General features: G+C 46.2%; 1 long non-coding RNA gene across 2 annotated transcripts in view; it reads left to right on the top strand.

Moving 5' to 3' along the window:
- LOC146430438 (uncharacterized) overlaps positions 1-20637 on the top strand; it is a 227433-nt gene that overhangs the window by 163387 nt on the left and 43409 nt on the right. For both annotated transcript variants that reach the window (XR_014855370.1, XR_014855371.1), the window contains exon 2: positions 2669-2745. This is a non-coding gene — a long non-coding RNA (uncharacterized LOC146430438). The remainder of the gene's footprint in view (positions 1-2668; positions 2746-20637) is intronic.

Below are 20637 nucleotides of genomic sequence, written 5' to 3'. Positions count from 1 at the left end.
CAGTAATGGATTGTCCCCATAAAACATGTGGGAATGTCACTGGAGTGAAAGTGAGTAAGTGCTGAGCTCAGTTGAACTCGGGAGGGTTCACTCAGGTCTGGAACCCTGCTATGGGCAGATTGCACCTGTTCTCTGTCCTGGGTGCTGAGGAATTATGATTTGAAGCCCATTAGTTGAGATTTATTTATTGAAGAGCCAGAACCTACTGATGAGCCCTAGATCCACACATCAGCACTTCACATGTCTCAGTGCACTCAGAGGCACTGCAGGTAAGGTCAGCAGCTGATGCAGTGGGGTAGGAAAGGGCTTCTCAACAGAAATGTTTGTAACCTCTGAAAAATACACTGGGAGAGCACAGAAATCATCTGGGGACTTTGAGCTACATTGGCTACTCTGGTGCTGGTGAAGGATCAGAGCCTGTTCTCCTCTCTGGGGTGTGATGTGTTGGGAAGTCCTGTGTCCTCCACCCGGATGTGGGCACATTCCAGCTCCAGAGCCAGGCGTTTGTGCAGGCAGGATGGCAAACAATGCCTGCTTGTTATGCCCAGCAGGTTGTTAAAATGCTACTTTGGAGGCTGTGTCATGGTGTTGGAATGTGACTCGGTGTGAAAGACTCAGCCGTGTTTTACAGGGGTGTCCTGCAGGGCCCTGCTGGGGATGGGAGGGAAAGGCTGCAGGGCACACTCAAATTCCATGTGCAGGAACACTCTTCTCTCAACCTCTCTGTGGAAGGTTTGTTTTCTGAAGGTCTTCAGTACTTTATTGCACTCTGGTGTGTTTTATCCACTCTTCTCTACCTTGCCCTTGATGTGCAGTAGCCGAAAACCAGATGCTGCATTTAGCTGAGAACTCACCTGTGCCAGAAAAAGTCATTCCATGACCTCCATTGGGCGTGATGATCCTGGGAGTACCCCCTGAGATTGGTCTGACTGTAATAATCAGGGAAAAAAACCAGGGGTGAAGCAGGGAAACAAATAAATTCCTTGAGAATAGGTATTTTGCAGGCAGTTAAAGGAACCTTCTCTGCCTCTGAAAACTGAAATGACAGGTCTTGCTTGTCCTGTTCACCAAGTCTTTCCTAGGCATTGTCACAGTTGGGTAGAGGACCAGAAATAACCAGAAATAACTTCATATGGATTGAAAAATAAAGGAGACAGGGACACTGAGGAATGAGTGCTGTGTTCTGCTCTGGTGGCTTAGGCAGGATTTGGTCTTGTGGCCTCCTGCAAGGAGAAACAGTTGAGAGTTTGCACCAATTTGTCCACCAGTCATCTTGGCTAGCCCTGTGTAGCTGGGCAAAAATTCACTGGGATTGATGGGATGCACTCCTCAGTGTCATTGGATGGGAAATTTGGAGATGCTGGAAAATTGTCTTGTGCCAGGCTGGAGTGAAAATCCTGAAAAATGTCCTGTGCTGACAAGCTAAGTGGAAAAAATGTTAAGTTTTGCTCGGTTGAAATGTTTTGTTTTGTCATGTCTATGAAAAGCTGAGAAAAAGGGAAAAAATCAAAATGAAACATTTCAAAATTTAATTAAACAGCACAGAAAGCTCTTTTGAACACAAAGCAAATGTTCAGTGACTGTTCAAGCACATGTTTTACTTATTTGGGACTTTTTTTCCACAAATATTTTTTCTCCTTTCTTTTCCCTTGGGTCTGGAAATTTAGTGACACCAAGCCATTCCTAGAAAAAAAAGTTCTGGTTTGGATGAATCTAAGCTTTTTAACAACAACATATTTTGTGAGAAAATTCCCTGCTGCTTCTGCTCATCAATAAAGTTGATGAGTTTAACCAGTCTCATGGCTGACTAGGGAAAAATAAGATCCCCCAGTTAGTGAAGTGGATAAATAACTTGGCACAAAGTCCTTCTCTGTTGACTCAGTTTACTTTGTGGACCCGGGCACGATTGTCATAATAAATTAAAGCATGAACATTCCCATTTGTCACTTCACCACTTCCTTTTGCTGCCTTCCAACATGTGGTAAACCCATTAGTTTTAACACAGAGAGAAAAGAGCAGAGGAGGGGCAAAGGATAGGGCTGGAATTAGGGGAGAGAGAGGAGAGCTGGCAGGGTGGAGTGGAGGCCCTGCTGAAGCAGCTCCAGTTGTGGATTTACAGGGCACAGTCTTATCAAAGTCATTGGGGTTTGCCATCTCCCTCTGGAGATGAAAAGGACAGGTGGTTCTTCTGGGACTCACTAACACCTTCCATCTTCTTCAGGTGGCCCCAGATTTAAGAGCAGGGGAAGGCTCCTCTTGGTCACACCCTGTCCCAGTATTTTAATGAGCCTTGTCCTGCACTCTCAGGTGTTGCTGGCTGTCTCCTCAATTCCGCACAACCTCTCCTCCTTTTCCCGTGCCATCCTCTGTGGGAATTTCCTAAAGCTAGAGCAGGACGTGTTCAGATCAGGGCCCTTGTTGACAAGGTGTGAACAGATTAATGGCTGTCCCATCCCACCTGGCCCACTGGGCTTTCTGGGGAATCCCCCTCCGAACGGCAGCCTGCAGGAACACAGGGCTGGAGCTCTAAAGAGGAGCAGAGGTCACATTCACAAAGGGAGAAGGGTGTGTTGGGGGTGTTTAAGTGTGCCGGGAAGCTCGGAAGAATGTGAGTCTGGGATGTGAAAGCATCCCACTCCTGAATTATGATTATTTATTGTCATTATAGTGCCTGAAGGCCCAGCCTCGTTGTGCTGAGGACTCTGCAGACACAGGATGAAGACACAGCCTCTGCCTGGAAGGTGAGTGAGGAAAACCTCCCAAAAGGGGGCTGGGAACAGGTGTGGCACATATCCATCAAGCTGATGAAGCTGTTTATGGGGGGTGTGGGAGTGTGGGCAAGTGTAGGAGATACAGCAGGAGAAGGAGAAAGTTGGATGCGAGTTTTCATCTCTCTGGCTCCCCTTCTAAAGTGAAGAAGGGGCTTCAGGTTTTTTTGTATTCATTATTTTTAGTCTCACCTTTCTTCTCCGGTAATGATTATCTACAGGTAAGATAAGAATTAACAGAACATTTTTGGTGATTTTGCTAAAAATCTGGCTGATGAAAGATGTGATTCAATAATTTATTTGCTATCTTTAAGCAAGTCACTTCTACTTAGACTTTTCTGAAAGGTAATTCAGTGCCTAGACCCCAGAATCACTCTTTAAAAATACAATGCTTTTTATCTTTTAGTGCTTCAGTTTTACTTAGTCTGTCTGAATAGGAAAGCAAAGGAATAAAGAAAGAAGTCTTTGCATGAGCAGAGGTTTAATGAAGCCTGGTGTCCCCATGGACTTGTACCTTGTGTCTTACAACCCAGACAGCTCTGACATGCCTGTCCTTGCTGTGTCCCCACCACCCAGCACAAGGCGTGGAATGTGTTGTTTGGAGCTTTTGGGTCCTGCTGCTGCTCCTGCCAGGGAAACTGCTGAGTTCTCAATGCCTCTCCTCCGTTTGGAAACTCATTTGAAATTCTGCCCCTCGATCAGGTTTGTCCACAACTGGACTGTGGCCCCAAAGTCGTGAGGTCATCAGGGAAAGCAGCATCACAGAAGAAGGTGTGATTTTTAGAGGCAGTTGGGTTTGCATAGCGATTCATTTCCCTCCTGGAAACCTGGGGATAAAAATTGCAAAATACTGAGGAGGGCTGTGCTTGTTACGGGTTAATGAAATAAAGAAGCTCATAAAAGAGGGGAACAGAGCATTCTGCACCTCAGTGGGACATGGTGGTTCTTGAGTACTTCAGAAGCAGGAGATGTGGGCACAGATAAATTTTTTCTTTTAGTTCTTAGAACAATCACCCACAAGAAGAAACTTAGCTATTCTTAGTTACATCCTGGGGCTCTGCATAATCTTTCCTGCTGAATTATGGAATATGATAGCTTTTATTAAATCCATTACAATTACAGCCTCTCTGCTGCACAGATTTAGAATATGGAATAACTAGGGTGCATAATTTCAAATAAATATTTAAGATTTTGATGCATGATACAGTTTTAGACTCTTAGGAGATCGAATTAGATTTAGATAGGGCTGTTTTCTTTTAATTCACACAAACTTTCCTATCCAGCTACTTTATAGTGCTGGATACTTTAAAAAACCCTGAACTTCATACTGGGGAAAAGATCAGGGCTGGTGCTTTTTTCTTCAAGATTTTGTCTGTGGTGGTGAATTGGTTCTTCTGCAAAGTAGCTGGCTAAGTCAGAAACACTTTTTTCAAAGTTTGAATGAATCTTAGGGTTAGCATGCAACTGGAAAAATTACTAATAAAAGTTTGGTCAAAAAATTAGGAAATACAACATTTTGAGCAAAGTGATGTTATTTCAGAATTTGGATGTGCCTCTTTGCAGGGAGCCCAGGAATAACAGGAGAAATCTGAAGGTGGCTATTGCTCTGGATCTCCAGTGGCTGGTTTTGGGTTCTCCCTCCCTGCTGTGCAGTGTTTGGCTCTCTGGTGGTTGCTTCCCAAACCCCACTAGTGACAGGAATTCCTGATCCCCACAGTAGCACAGTCAGAAACTCCCAGAGGAAGCCTCCAGGAACAGCTCACCTTGCAGGTTGTCCAGACAGGTGGCAGAGAAGCTCCCGAAGAGCCTCAACCTCATCACCTCTTTGAGGGGCAAGGATGGCAATTTCTGTGTGAGGCCAAGAGGGAAAACCCCCTGTGGATGACTCTATGTTCCTCCTTTGTCCTCCCCACCCTCACTTCCTCTTCTCTTCCTCTCTCCCCGCCCACCCTCCAAGAAGATGCTCTGGGTGTTGGCTTTCCCTGGGCTGCCAGTGCTCTGCGGAGACGTGTTAATGATAACTGGCAGCTTTTAAAAGCCCTGTTTCAACACCTTGCTGTCACCACACCTCATACTTCAGCAGCTTAGCACATGTTCCAAGGTGTTTAAAGAGCTTCCCGTGCAGCCCTTTTCCAGGCACCAGCCCCTTGCCAGGAGCAGTAGCGCTCCTGACCGCACTTTTCTGGCTGCGACCTTGTTGGTGTTTGCCTAAGCCATGTAAATGAGCAGCGCGGTCGTTAGCGAGAGAAATGTGTAATGTTTTCCATTGTGTGGCAGGCTGGGAGCTGACAGGAGCCCAGCTCGTGTTCCAAAGTCTAAAGCAGTTGGCAGGTTTCTCAGTACCAGTTTTTTATGCCCCCGAGTGGGTCATGGAGCGGAAAAGGGGGTGGAGAGGGAGGAATGTGTGTGGATGTGTGGTGGGGGGAGAGTTAGCGGGAGAGAAGGGCCATTTGCAAGCCACCAGCTCCGAATGTCACTCGCTGGGCCTTGTGGTGGTGCTGAAGGGCCTCTTGGAGCGTTTGATTGACTCGAGGCTTGATGCTGCTTGCCACTTACCAGCACTTGTCTTTGCTCATTAGCAGGGGGATTGTGGGCAAATATTTAGATATTCAAGAGAGGAAATGTTAATCTTTGCAGTGTTCACTGAATATTTAAATGAGGCAGCAGGCAGTTCGGCTCTGTGTTTGACCTACACTTGCAGTGCTGAGCGAACGTCTTGAGTCTTGGGATGAATTCAGAGTCCTGCACCTCCCTGCTCTTGGGGTTCAGGTCATGGTGGAGCCCAGATCTCCTCAGAAAAGGCAGCGCGGTCAGTCTGCACAAGCCCTGCTAAATGTAAATGGCCCAGGAGCCTTGATCTGGCCAGCTTTAGGCACAGAAGTGAAGCCCCGTGGGGTTAGAGGGACATAGGCTTGTTGGAGACCCTCTGCTCCAGGGAGGGCATGGCCTTGCACTGGGGGTTGAAGCAACAATGACTAGCAGACTGGGCTCTTGGGGTGCTCTGTTTGGTGGAAAATGAGGACAACAAGGACATTTCCTTGGGATAGGCAGCTCTCCCAAATAAGTGTTCATTAAGAACTTCAGGTGTTTGGAGATGAGCATGGCATTAGACCACCTGTGTCCTTGGAGTATGAGTGGATTCAGGTGGGTTAGTCTGCACTGACACACTTGAAGCACATAATTAAAGTGTCTTCCATCACATTATTACCCAGAACTTTTCTCTGTATTTACTCAAGAGATGCTAAATTTCAGTTTATGTCCCTTTCCATTGCTACCCTCCAGCGTTACTCTAGACAACAAACATGGAAGCAGCAAAATCTAATTTGAAAATGTTGCAGCTTTATCAGAAATGAACATTGAATTAGCAGCTCCTGATATCAGCACTTGAATGTTGATTATTTTGTATCAGAATCAGATCAGGAATGTTCTGTGTAGGATGTAAATCCTTTGGGATATTTAACATGTTCCTTAGGGAAAAGCCCTAGACTAAGAGTTATGAGAACTGTATTGTTGAATGGGGTTAAAAGACAAATATATCTGTATACAACTTAATACAAGAAGGGCCAAGAGGATTAAATCTGGCAGCTACTTATTTAATTGGAACTTTAAAGGAATATAACCTGAAATGAACATGGTACCCCATTTGACAGGAGTAGGTGAATTCAGAACCTGCCATGTGCTGAGCATCTACCCTGACTTGGCTGTATTTCTGTGTTTCACAGTCTATATTTAAGGCAATTCAGTTAACCTGGAATTATTCTCATTTAATTTTATTCAGTTGCAGCAACATCACCAAGGAAATTATTTACTTATTCCTAAAGACAGTCACTGGCTACATCCTGACAGGATGAAGTGAAAAACATTTATATGGATTTTATTATTGATGGAGCTCCTAAACACAGTTTATGTTTTCTGTCTCTCTTATTCCAGTAGCTGCTAGTCAATTAAATATTTCTCCAGTAAATTTGTGGCTTAGAGAATCACTTGGGAGTTGTAGAACTCATTTTAGTGGGAATTAAAAGCTGGTTACTCTAGGTTTAGGCACATCTGACAGTTCCAGCCCTCTGTTCACAGCTGTGCCTTCCTACCTGGGATCTCTTCCTGTATTTCCTTGGGCGTTTTTCCTTTTTGTCTTTATTAGTCTTTTTCTTTCTGTCATACCATTGCTCTGGGGAGGACAGCCAGTCCTTGTTCCACTCTCCATTTGACCTTCACTCCAGGCAGGGGGTCAGGATTGCAAGGCACGGTTTTATTCCACACCTCATCCACTGGGAATGAGGAACAGCAGAGAGATGTCACTGGAGCCAGCAGACAGCAGTGATTGCAGTCACAGGCACAGCTTTTAATCACACCATTGCACGCAGACTGGCAGGCTGGTGGTGATAGGTGGAGATCCCATGTTAATCCCACCTGCTTTCCGGGGTTTGGGTTTTCTACACTGGCAGAGCTGTTCGGTGTGCTCAGGAAATGGCTGCGTGTGTTGGGTTTCTGCAATGCCCTCTCCGAGCTGCTCTCATTGTCAGCCCTTTGTGCTGCTGCTCCTCCTGACTGAGGCTGGCACAGTGCTCCGAGAGCCCTGCTCGTGGCTCTGTGCAGATATAGGGCACTCGCTGCTCTAGGGAGTGACACGGAGCTGGGCAGAGCAGCCCAGCCCTCCTGCGCTGCCTTTGTCAGCTGCGCTCAGTGCATCACACCCAGCCGGGAGAGCTCCTGGGACTGCTGCTTCCACCGATACACTCCAGCTTGCCCTCCTCCTCCCTCTGCTCTGCCTGCAGCCAGTGGCACTGCACTGCTGGCACTGGGGGGCAACAGGAAAATAACCCTGGAAGAGCCCAACGCCAAACAAATTCCCACCGGTGGAGTGCAGCTCCTATGTTGGAGCATCCCTGTCTTTGCACTACACACTCCAGCTGTTCTCCAGCTGCAGGGACACCTTCCACTAGACCAGGCATTTGAATTTAAACATTCTCTACGTTTTTCCCTCTAGCTCAAGATGTGTGTTCCAGCTGCTGGTGGCAGACTGAAAATCTGAGTTGAGAAAGCAGCTGAGATTGCCCAGTCACGGAAAGTTTCATCTCTGTTGCTTCTTGAATTCTACCTTTGATGATTCAAATACAAAATTAATTCTTTAATACTTTTTAGAAGCTGGTGTGAAACAGATCCACATATTTAGTTGCTGATACCTGAAGTTTGTCTGAGAAGTGTGTCTGATAAAACATTGCCACAAAGCTGAGATGGTTGGGACTGTTCAGCCTGGAGAATGTTGTGTGGAGACCTCACAGCACCTTCCAGTGTCTGAAGGGGCTCCAGGGAAGTCTGAGAGGGACTGTTCTTCAGGAGCTGGAGTGACAGGACAAGGGAATATGGCTTCAGAGTGAAAGAGGGGAAATTTAGGTCAGATACCAATTGTTCCCTGGGAGGCTGGGGAGGCCCTGGCACAGGGTGCCCAGAGAAGCTGTGGCTGCCCCTGGATCCCTGGAAGTGTCCAAGGCCAGGTTGGACAGGGCTTGGAGCAGCCTGGGATAGTGGAAGGTGTCACTGCCCATGGCAGGGGTGGGACTGGATGGGCTTTAAGATCCCTTCCAACCCAAACCAGTCTGTGATTCTATGACTGATTTGGACAGGGAGTAACATGTGCTAGGACAGATTCAATGTTGGCCTGAAAACTCATTTACAGAGGCAGGATGGATTCTGTGCTGCTGCAACTGTTCTTCTTCCCAAAGGAATTTACACTCCCTTTAGCCCTCACTGCTGACTTCCCAACAGGAATTAGTACATGGACTTCTACCTAGCAGTGAATGTCAGTCCATATGGAGAGATTCTTCTGTCCCCAGGATTGTTCCTCTCTTGTTCTTTCATTACATTATGCTCTTGTTGGCTCATTGATTTTGGGCTTTGCTGTTGTTGGTTTGGTTTTGATATTTTACAAACAAAAAAAAGTAAGAATTAAAAAAATGAACCTTCCCTTCATCCCCAACCAAACCCAGAAGCCAGAAACAAAGCAGGCAGTTTGTGATCCTTGATTGCATGTGGCAGGAAGAAAATATTGAATCCAGTTTCCAGTGCGAGCCATTGTGAACTTGAAAGGGACGTTGTCAAGTAATTTAATTTTCCCACAAAGTGTTGCAACCTTCTGAGGAGAGGAGAGTGTCTTTTTGGTGTGGTGTATGCCAGGCTCCAGGAAGGAAAATGCTGCTGAGGCAGTGCCAGCTGGCTCACATCCCAACCTCCATTGCCAAAGCCAAGGCAGTGGCATCAGCAGGGCTGGCATGGGAGTGCAAACAAAAGAGTCTCGGTGTCTGCACTGCAGGCTCCCTTTGGAACTGCTCCCACCTGAGGGACGGCATGGCAGATGAAGAGTTGGGTGAAAAAAGTATTTTCCCAAGTAAAAACTGTTGAAAAAGAAAAACCCAGCGAAGCAAGTTGTTGACAAAATGTGGGGTTCTGTGGAAATCACACTCTGGGGAGCAGTCAGTCTCAGTGAGAGATTTCAGCAGAAAAATTCTAAATCCTTATTTTCACAAGTAGGAAAATGGTAAACATTGACAGTGTTGAAACATATTTTGATAATAATTCTCTTTCAGTTTTTTTATGGGATGGTTAATTTCTAATTCTAAGATAGAAATATTTCATTTGTTTGTATTATATTTATTATTATGTCAATATTAAATCCAGTAAAAACATAACTGTTGATATCAAAACAAAACGTTTGAGCTCTGCTGAAAAAGCTGTCATTCCCTCAGGGTTGGTGGATTTGGGTAATTTTCGATTTTCAGTTTCAGGTTCTGGTTCAGTGCAGTTAAGGAGTTTATTTGTTTGATTATTAAGATTCCTACAGAAACTGCTTCCAGACCAGTTCAACCAAGGGCTGCTTTGGAAGCATTTTTACTGTGGAGATGCAGTTTTATCTTTCCATATATTTTAGAAAAAGAAGAGGACCTACATGGTACCTATAAACCACTTGGGTTATAGTGTAGGGGTCACATTACCTGGGATACAGCCCCATTCACCCTTTGTGGAAGGAAGAACTTTGTGGGAGGGAAATGCTGTCATTTTGTCCACAGTACTTATTAGGAATGCATAAAAGATGAAACATGTTCCAGAATTCCTTATGGTTCTCAGGAGCAGGAGGTACAGTTGAAAGGTATATTTTGAATCACTGGAGAAGGAAGGGAGGCAGTCAAAGGCAAGAGGAAAATTCCACAGCAGCTCAATATTCCTTTGCTCCATCATCCTTTTGCAGTAAGTTCTGGCAGTGCTTCCTGCTGCAACTTTTTTCAGGTAATAAAGGTGAGACATTTGGGTGCCAAGTGGGAGTTTGGATGGATTAATGGATTACATCCAAGAGCTGTGGAGAAATAAAAGGTCCAAGGTGTGACTTAAACAAGCACCTCCATGGGGTTTACTGGTTGTTTATTACAGCTAGATTTTTCTAGCTCTTCAAATAATAATCAAAATTGTAAGTTCTAAAAACTTTTTGTTTGGATTTCCTGGTTGGGTTTTTTTTTACTTTTTTCATTTTTGGCAAACTTTTTGCAGACAGGAGAAGGCAGGATTGGGGCAGACAGGATTGTTCTGAGCTGTACAATTGAGTGCTGTGTGTTGTCTTGGAACTTACCGACTCCTGGGCTATATTTCAGTACCTGGTAACTAAAAATGGCTTTGTGGTTTGAAAGCCATTGATGTTTGCTTCAGAGGTAGTAGGTATTGGCAGATGCCCAATAAAAGGGAGAACAATTATATCATCTGTCAAGGAGACAGGATGGTGGGTTTCAGGACTGCTGCCTTGTTTTATAATGTAGATGCCCACATCTGTTAATTCTATTCTTAATTACCTGTATCAGTCTGGCTTTGCTGCTTTTGTTTGATGCTGTGTTTTATCTGCAGTTGCTCATTTGCTTTTATTTTTTTGGAAAGCAAAAGATATAAGAGTAGCTCTTGGAGTCAGTCTTTATTGACTGCCAGTGCAGTTCCTGGTGACCCTGACCCACATCAAGAGATTGTGCCCTGGCAAGAATTAGTGTGTCCCAAGAACCCCCATGTAATCCTGCTGATCACTCCAACACCCCCCAGCAGCTCCCTTTGCTTTCAGGGGAGCTGAGCAGAGAGGAGGAACCAACAGGCCTTTTCAATCCCTTCTCTGTTCTCATCTCAGGTCTGATTGTGAAATAGATCCTGGGGCATCATTCCTGCCAGGGTTTTGTTTAGGGTCAGATGTGCCCTGAGCCCCCTGCTCAAGAAGGAGAACCTGAGAAGGACCATCTCATCCTGTTTTCTCCTTGGTGGTTGCAGGATGTTAGTCCTGATCCTTGTGGGGTTTGTGGTGAGGAGACCCCAACCCTTTTACCTTGGAGGGCAAAGGGAGCTCCTCTGTGTGAGGTCTCGTGCCCCATTCCTGCTGACAGCGAGGTGTGGTGCTCCTCCTGCTGTGTCACTGGGATTTACAGCCCTGCAGTGACGCAACAACCCCTGCAGTGTGCCGCCTGGGAAGATACGATCGGGACAAACTCAGATCTCGGAGTTCAGGCCCCAACAGGCAGCTGGTGATCCCGATCACCTGAAGGGCAGGGAATGCTGTGCTGCACACACACCCTCTTAACGAGTGCACACTCTCTGAAATGTACATTTTCCTTGCAAATTGGCCCTGAAATGGCTCTGAACCCAGTTCAAAATCACCTTGGTTCTCTGGTTCATGAACTGTTCGTAGCTGGGAGTGGATCCACCTGCAGATGTAGCTGTAAAAATGTCAGGTCCCCAAGAACTAACCCAGAAATACCTACAACTGTTGCAGGAGATTTTATCAGGTCTTTATTTCTTTCCCTTGATTTTTTTACTCTGTTTTCATGAGTATCTCTGAATCTGTTTCGGGATCCTAATCCCCAGTAAGTCCCAGACAGGCAGAGTGGGTAGAGGCAGCAGTGCTGGCTGGAGCTGGCAGTGAGTGAAGTGAGCACTGGCATGGCCTGAGAACCACTGGCCTCACCAGCCTGGCATCTGGCACAGCTGGCTCTGCCCTGAACCCACTGCTGGCTGGGTCAGGACATGTTTGGCCAGGCAGTGACTGCTCAATGTTCACCAGCCCTGTCTCTGGGTATCCCTGCATTTCCACATTCCTTTCTCTTTTATGTGGACATCTTCCTGTGCCTGTCTCTCCCCTCAGACATCACTGCAGTGGGTGCATTATTCCCAAATAGGAATGGTCTTATTCTGAGAACTCTCTGCCAGAGAAAGAAACTATTTTTCCCTGTTTTTCCTCTTCCCACTCTTCCTCATGCTTCCTTTCCCGCTTTCCTTTATCAATCCTTCTCCTTTTCCCTGTCTATCCTGGGCTGAGCACACTACTCTTGTTAAAGCTTTTACCTGCTAATGGGAAAGCTGTTCTCTCCTGTCCTTTGCTCTTCAGGCAGCCCCTGAACTTTGCTATTTCCTGGGGTGTTTGATAAGTCTGGGAACTCCTTTGGCAAGCACTGGAGCAGCGCAGGACTCACCTGCTCTGTGTGTTTGAATGGATACTCATAGCTCCTGTTGGATCATCACACCTATACACTGTCACTGTGCAGTCCTGACAGCCCTGCAGAGTTTTCACTGAACATCCAGCTAAAGAGAATTTTATGAGCCATGTTATAAGTATGAAGCAGATTTTATTAGGGAGGGATGTGCCAGGGAAAACCCTGCAGCGAAGATTTCCCGATAGGAATGTATACTGCATCCTATTTCAGTGGATGTAAGAGATGGTTCTTCCTTTATTCCTACTTCTCATGAAAGCTGAATGAATTTTGCATTTTTTAATCCCTTCTCTAAGTAGAAACCCTGGTGAAGCAGGTGATTGAAGCTTTGTGGTGTTTGCTCCAGAACACCAAATCAGCAGGTGCTGGATGATCCCTAAACACTGCCCATGTGCTTTGTGGGAATAAGTTCTCCAAAAAAAAAAAAGAAGGAAAAAAGCAGCTGTTTTCTTATTGCTATTGAATTCAGAAGGCAGCAAAAGGGTTTAGTTTGTTGGAGGAAAGCAAAGCCAGCTTTAGCAATGTCTCTGAAATCAAAAATATGTTTCTGTGTTGGTATTTTTGTATCGTGTATGTGATATATTTTTATGGAGTTTTGGACTTACTTTATTTACATATATTATAACCTCCCTACCGAGTAAACAAGAGATGCCCAGCTAAGCAAACAAGCCCCAGGGTGATGGGAGAGGGAGAGAGAAAGGAGAGGAATAGCGAGAGGGAGAGGAAAAGAGAGGTGGCAATAGGAAAAGGGTAAACAGACAAGCACTAATTAAGGCCTTCATCACAAGCAGGGAGATGTGCGAGGCTGACAGTCAGTCAAGCAGATAAGGGGAGATGAGTTAAAATCTAGCCTCAGGTTTTGAAGGCCCCCGGGCCCTGGCAGACAAGAGCACAGTGAAGCACAGGAAGCCACTGAAAGGTCATTTGCATGAAATGATGTTCAGGATCTTTGCTTTTGTTGTTGCCCTGATGGCTTTAACCCGTTCGTGGCCCAGGAAACATGCAGAGATAAGACACTGAACGTGGCTGGAAGGCTTCTCTTGGTGGCCTTTCAGGGAGCACTTCTTTCTCCAGGGAGTGTGTGGGGAGGGAGAGAGGGCTTGCTTCCCACTGAAGGAAGAGCAGCTGAAATTCCTTGGCAAGGGATGGCTTCACTCTCCAGCAGGGCATAAAAGGGAGAAATCATCAGGACAGGAGACTCTGGTCATTAAATGAGCCACAAGCTTGCCAGGCTGCAGGAAGGTGCAATGACCTGCATTGGTCAAAAACATGCAGGTATTCGAGACTTTGAGGTTTGTTCATCTTCCCAAGAGCTCTGGACACAAATAGGAGTTTCCATTATGGACCAATGTCAGAACCTATCGTCACTTGCCCTTGCTGTGGTGTCACAAACATGTCATGACTGTCAGGAGCACTGTGCAGGTGGCTCCTGTCTGCCCCTGCAGCTGCAATTGAAAATACATCCCAAATTTTTTGCTTAGCAAAGAGCAGGCAAACTGTAGTTGCAATCTCTTTTCCCTGAGCTGCTCCAGGAAACAAGATCTCGCTCAGCTCTCCAAGGGAATTGTGACACTCTAATTATTGTTCTGTGTTCTCAATGTGCTTAGGCATTTAGGCAGGTTGTAATTCTTAGTGACACAGCAAGAGCAACGAGCACAGAAGTGCTCCCCACTTTGGAACAGTCAGGCAGCCTCACACACTTCTTTCCAACCCCCACTTGTGTTTAGACATTTGGGAAGTCACAGTTGTTACTCTTCTGCTTTTCCTTCTGAAACAAAAACTGGTTAGAGCCAAGTTGAGTAGATTAAACGGGGGTCTGGGCTATTGGACTTCAGGGTTCTGCTCCAAACCACGGCCACTTCATTACTGCCTGACCTTCTCCAGCTCTTGTCAACTCCCTGAGTAATGTATCTCAGCCACTGACGGGCAATAAGCTGTACTTGCCTCCAAGACTGGAGATGATCAGCGTTACTATCTCTGGGACTGTTGGAGAGCTCTGGAATCCTTGGGTGGAAGGCTGGTGAAGGTAAGCAGTGGTTAACAGTGGAGCAGCCACTGGTGAGGCTGAATGTTTAAACTCCAGGCTTGAGGCCAAACCACGTTGGGAAGCCAGTGAGATCTTGAGAGATGTCAGCCTGTTTAAATGTCAGATCTCACAAGGAAAATCTCACTGAGGATTTCCAGGGGCTCCATTCTGATCAATTCTGGGCACAATCCCCCTTCACTTTCATAATATAACTGGAAGATTCCAATCTGAAGTCCACCTTAGACCAAGGTTGAGCAGATCTGGAGTGTTATGGTTGGCAAGCTCCTGGGTTTTCCCACTAGAACCAGTGCTGTCCAAACAAATCATTCTCAGTTCAGGTGTGAAGGCTCTGGCTTAGCAGTAGAAGATGATCTTGTTGGTGCTGTGGTCACAGCTTTCCTGGCATGGTGGTGTAACTAATCCATTCCTCTGCTTCTAGGACACAAATCATGAAAATAGAAGCATTTTTTTTCTTTAAAAGATGACCAAAAAACTTTCCAAACTTTCCTTCTGTTTCACTTTGCTTATAGCTCATCCTGCATTCCAATGCAGTGTTAGGGCATGCTAGGAGCCCTTTTAGGGGAATATTTTAAAAGCTCCCTTGTGGAATCAGTGGAGATGATGGCATGTAGGATTACAGGTAATTGTTCTGCGTTATGAATGCAGTGTCATGACTGAGAATGGACTTGTCTAAAGCAGGAGCTCCAAGCACATGGAGGAGTAGCAGGATATAGATAGCCCTTGGCTAGCTGCTCATTGCTCCTGCTCTCGGTAACATTTTAAAAGGCCACTGTCATCAAGTAATTTTTCATCTAATTCACTGTATGTAATAGCTTTTTAAGAGCCTGGAAATTATTTTATTTGCCCTTTTACTCTGGACAAACAGCAGTTTCTTTTTCTTGGCCTAACATTCCATCAGGAAGACAAACCCAAGCCCTGTTCAGGGTGTTTTTGCTTCAAATTCCACATAATGCCAGTGCTAGCATCAGCCTAAGAGGAAGAGAGTTCTGAAAGTGTGATTAATCTGTTCAACATATGACCTTGAAAGCTGAGCAAGTGGAAAGGAAATATTGATTATTAAAGGTGAGGTCTATGGTTTGGAAAGAAACCTTATGTTGGTGTAGTAAGAGAGATCAGTGAATTCATATGTTGAGGGAAGTCATTTGTATGAAAGAAGAGCCCTTGTGCTCGTTTAAGGAGGAAATATGTGTTGTTCCGTTCTGTGTTTTATGGGAACACGCTGCTGTTGAAAGACAACCCTGTAAAAGTCCTGCACTGTAATATTCTAAACTGGTCCTGCACCCTGGGGCAAAACGCAACCTGGAATTGCAGATTTCCCTTCATACCAATAGCAGAGATGGCCAGGGCTGAGACTGTGGGATGGACTCTGTAAAGCAAGTGGAGGAAATATTATATCTGCTGCTTCCCAGCCATTGGATTTGGCTGTCCAGAGTGAGTCTCCAAGAGGAGCCTTCTCCCTCCTGTTCAGGGTGGTCTTGTTCTCCAGGGCATTGCCCTTGCCAGGAAGAGCAGCCTGGGTATCCAGCACAGCTCTCTGAGTGAACTGGGGGAACTCCTGGTTCCTGCAGGATTTAAGTAACCTTGGGAGTGGAACTGAGCAAAACATTTGCCAATGGCAGCAGTAGCAGTTGGAAAAATAGCGAGGTATTTTTCTGACCTCTCTTTGCTCTTCAGCTTTAATACCAAATGTGCCTAAAACCCTGCGATTCTGGGTCAGGGAGGAGAATCAGCCAGAGATTTGCTAAGGACCAGGAGTGTGTTAAAAACCACCGAGCTATTTCCAAGTCTCCATTTTTCAGTTCTCATTTTAAGACGAGGCCAGCCTCTGCCACGCCAGCGTGGTGTGATCCGTGCCCAGCAGTGTGGCACAGGGTCGGAGAGGTTCACTCCCCGCAGGGAGAAGCTTGTGATTTCCTAAAGCCCAAGCAGGCGATTTTTCTCTCTTTCTCTCTCTCTCTTTTTCCCCCTTTCCGCCTGGGAAGGATGCAGCATCACAGACCTTGTCACCCGGAGCTTAGAGGACAGCAACCATATGCCTTCCGACCTGCCCTTGCTTTTCTAGGAAAGCTTCAGCCTGCTGGGCATTTCCTATCAGAATCGTTAAGGGAGAAGGGCTGGGATGTGGCCCAGGCTAGCGTTCCTCTGGTGCTGAGCAGGGGTGGAGGGAAGGGGGAGGCTGGCAGGGGGAGGAGGGTGAGGAGACCGGGCTGCCAAAGAGGAGGAGGAGGGCTGGAGGAGAGGCCAGATTGGCATCTTCATGTGCAGGGGGCTGGCCAGCGCCAGGACAGGCTGATGAGCCCGCGGGCGGCGATCTCTCGGGTGGCTGTGATGGCGGTGATGGGGCTGTCTGGTGGCTCGGACACCAGCGCTCATTAGCGAGCTCGGCAGCGTTCGCAGCGGTGGGGGAAGAAGGCATGGAGGAGGTGAAGGAGCCCTGGAGTCACACGCACACACAAATCAGAGACAGGAAAGGCAGGGAAACAGCTTTGGCTCCAGGCTATTGATTTTGTTCCGTGACACTTGCTCATTTCCCACTTAGTGCTTCTCGCTGTGGTACCTTCCCGCTCCGGCTCCAGCGGCTCTGCGAGCAGCAAGAGTGACCTGGGGTGGTCACTGAGCAACTGATGGCTTCATCCAGTGATTTGGAGCCACCTTGGAAGCGATCCTGAGGGCTTGCAACAGCACACAAGCACTCTAGAACATCTCCACACTCACCAAGGAGACACTTCATGTGCTTGTCTCACTGATGTGTGCATGTCCTCTCCATGTCTGTACCCGGGCTCCTTGCAAATCCTCCTTCGCTCTCCCAGTGTCTCCATCAGCCTTGTGCTGCATCAGGGTGAAAGAATCTGGAGGTAGAGATATCCAAGTAGTCTTCCTAGGGAAGTGATGCTTTTTTGGAGGTATGTTCCCACTGTCACTGCAAAAGCTTTTCAATTGCACTGTGGGCCAAAACACTGGGACAATATTACACAGGCAGCATCAGCTTGTGATTTTCTCCTTCACTGTAACTTTATTCTCTGTGAACTGGGCATTGTGGCAAAAACAGTTCTGATGTTTGCCCACATTTATATTATTTTTTTAATGTAACCAACTGCCTGAGCCCAAGGGAAGGGAAGGGAAGGAAACTTCTGGTGGGCAGGGGGTGAAGGGAGGAGGGCTGTCGCTGAATAGCCAGACTTGGTGGTCAAAATGTCTGAACCTCTGCTGTGACTGCCCATATTTTATATCTTGTGAGAATACTGATGATATCAGACAATTGTCCTCACACCAGCACCAGAACATTTAGGGGCACAGAGAAGATGTGCTGGGTTGATGCTCCTTTGCTGTTAGTACCATTTTCCTTTATTTAGCTGCTTTATTTAGTTTCTCCGTTCATCTTGGAAGTTAAGCTCAGCTAGGAGAGTAGAAAGGGGTTTTTGGGTTAATATAATTTCTTGGTCAGTCTCCCTTCCTGGACTGAACACACACAGATGCACAAAGACACACAGACATGGGCAATTTTCCCCAGCTTTGGATCAGGGGATGTTGGAATGCCATGGCTGGCAGGAGCTACTAACTGGATTAGCTGGTAAATCCATCTGGAGCTCCCAGTGGGAGGGATGGACAGGTTCAAGATGAATAACAGCTTGTCTGAAGCAGCAAAATGGATTATTTTATGGAAAAGAAGGGGGGGGAAATGCCCTTTTACTCCTTGCAGACTTTTGCATGACACTGGGGGAGTCATTTCAAGAAGGTAAGGAAAGGGGAGATGGTTTTTGAAGAGGGGATGATTCTTGCTGAGTTGCTAAATACAGTTGTCCATCCTTTTTCAGTGTGTTTTCCTGCACCTTGTGTTCCTCTTAAAGTGTTCTTTTACCTCCTAAAACTTCATTATGCATTTGAGGCCATAAGGGGTGATGCAGCTTTTTTGGTGGTTTCTTCTCATCTTTCTATTGTTGTGCAAGATTTAAACCACTTCCAGAAGCAAGCCTTGGTGCTGCCCCTCAGTGGGATTTGACACTGATGGATGGGGGAAAACTGTGACTTGTTTAGTAAGAGCTGTGCTGAGATCAGCCTCACCTGGGCTCAGCACCAACCTCACCTCAGATTTACCTGTGCAAAGGGAGCAATCCAGCAGGATCTGAAGTGCTGTAGAGGGAGGAACCTCCTTCTGACTACTGACAAACTCAAGCAAAGCTGCATTTGCTGATGTATGGCCTAGATAAGTGGTTGAGGAAATAAAATTGTACTTTTCCTCCCCTGCCCTCACCCTGTTGCATACTTTTTCCCCCCCCAATGCCAAATCTGGAATGAGAAAAGAATAGGCTCTTCCTATTTTTTTTAATTGGTTGTTTTATCAGATCACAGTGATGCCAGTTCTGTTGCAGGGTTGCAAAAAGTGTGAGTGCAAGGTGCAGCTTCTGGGAGCACTTTGGTATCAGAGAGACTTGGGTTGGAAGGGACCCTGAAGCTCATCCAGTGCCACCCCTGCCATGGGCAGGGACACCTTCCACTGGAGCAGGTTGCTCCAAACCCCATCCAGCCTGGCCTTGGCTATTTGCAGTGTTTAGGGTGAGATTCCTGCAGTGGCAGGGGGTGTAGGAGGGGCTGAGGAAATGCTGAGGGACTCCTTCCCTTGGTGCTGGGCTGGGAGCATGTTGTGCCCTCAAGTGTGTGTGCTCACATGCAGCCTCTGGCATAAAATGTCCTGTGTTATTTAAAGATTCTTGGGACCAAGGGTAAGGCTATAATTAATAACATCAGTAATAATAATAACAGCAACAATAATAAAAATCATTGTGGTACCATCAAGCTGTGACCTAAAAAACCAGAATGGCCGATGAGAAATTGTGGGTCTGATCTCTCCCCCTCCTCCCTTTCCCCTCCACCCACGTCTCTATGCTTATTTCGCTCTTTCTTATTTTTCCTTTCTTACTGATATGTTTTTTTTCTGCTCTGGACATATCCTTGAATCCTGGCCATTCCCCCAGCTTATGGGATTCCCATTATACACGCTTGATATTTAACAGCTTTGGCGTCTTCCATAGCTGGGAGTGAAAAGAGAAAAAACAGCTCAGGAACATAATGGAGCAAAATCTGCATACTGAGCCCTGGTTCCATGTCCCTTTACACTGTTTACTGAGATCTTAAAAGCTACGAGCTGTGGCATCTACTCAGACTTCATCAGCCCATCCTGCCCTGATGCTGGCCTTGCAGACACTGCCAGCTCCCTCTGCAGCCACCTCCTCACACCGGGAGTGTTCTGTGCTTCCCAAGGCTACCCCACTCCTTTCCCAGGCTCCTCTGTGCTCTGCAGCAGGAGGGAGCCAGGGACCACTTGTGCCTTTGTGGGGGCAGGATGGTTCTCTTGGCTGTGATCAGAAATCCTGCTAAAGAGCTAAATTCACCCCGCTGGATTTGCTCAGTAAGGTGGCAGTGCAGTGCAGATGGGGTGAGGAGGTGATGGGTGTTTTACAATGATTGGCATCATCTTCAGAGAAAAAAATGTAATGCCATGAATGAGTGGAAATACCTTCTCTGAAGTCCTGTCTCCTTACATGCCAACCCCTTTTGCTGCTTTAAGAAGTGCCTTGAAATTCCCTTTTGTTAGTGAGCTTTAAGAAGTGCCTTGAAATTCCCTTTTTTTAGTGAGCTTTAAGAAGTGCCTTGAAATTCCCTTTTTCTTGGGGTCAGGTGGACTAAGTGTCACGAGCAGAGCAGTCACCATCCCCAGCCTTGTCTCCCACTCTCTCTCTGGTTCTCTTTTTTTATATGTGGGTTTTTTCCCTCTCTTTTTCCTTCTCTCTTTCCATTTTTGTTCCTTTTCCCAGTGGAAGGGAGTTTTATGAACAGCCAAGGAGCAGCACAGCATTGACCTGTCAGTCATGTTAGAACTGGAAAAGTGTTTGAAGAGTATTTAGATGGTCTGTTTGATGTCCCTCCTTTACCTGATAAAATTCAAATTAAGACTTTGTGCATTTTAGTGTCACTTTTTGTGAGTCAGTGGGGACAACCTGACATTTCCAGGGGGCACTTCAAGTGCCCAGTCTTAAATATTTATTTTACAATAAAGGAAATTGCTCATTTATCAAGGCTATAAAGAAAATAGAGGGGAATTAGTTCAGACATCTGAGTTAGACCTGACTTCATCACATGCTTAATTCCCGGTATCTTTAGCAGCTTTGAAAATCTTACCAGAAACTTCTCCTGGTGAAGCACCTTCTTTTCTATATTCCAGCACCTTTCTTTCCTGGTTCCCATCTTTTACACCTCAGATAAGTAAGGCATTTCATTTTCAGTCCCAAAGCCAAAAGATTTTCATTAAAGTTAATAG

The sequence above is a fragment of the Lichenostomus cassidix genome, chromosome 15, assembly GCF_008360975.1.
Source record: "Lichenostomus cassidix isolate B80296 chromosome 15, HeHo_3.0, whole genome shotgun sequence".
NCBI lineage: Eukaryota > Metazoa > Chordata > Aves > Passeriformes > Meliphagidae > Lichenostomus > Lichenostomus cassidix.
This window is presented reverse-complemented; position numbering and strand designations above follow the sequence as displayed.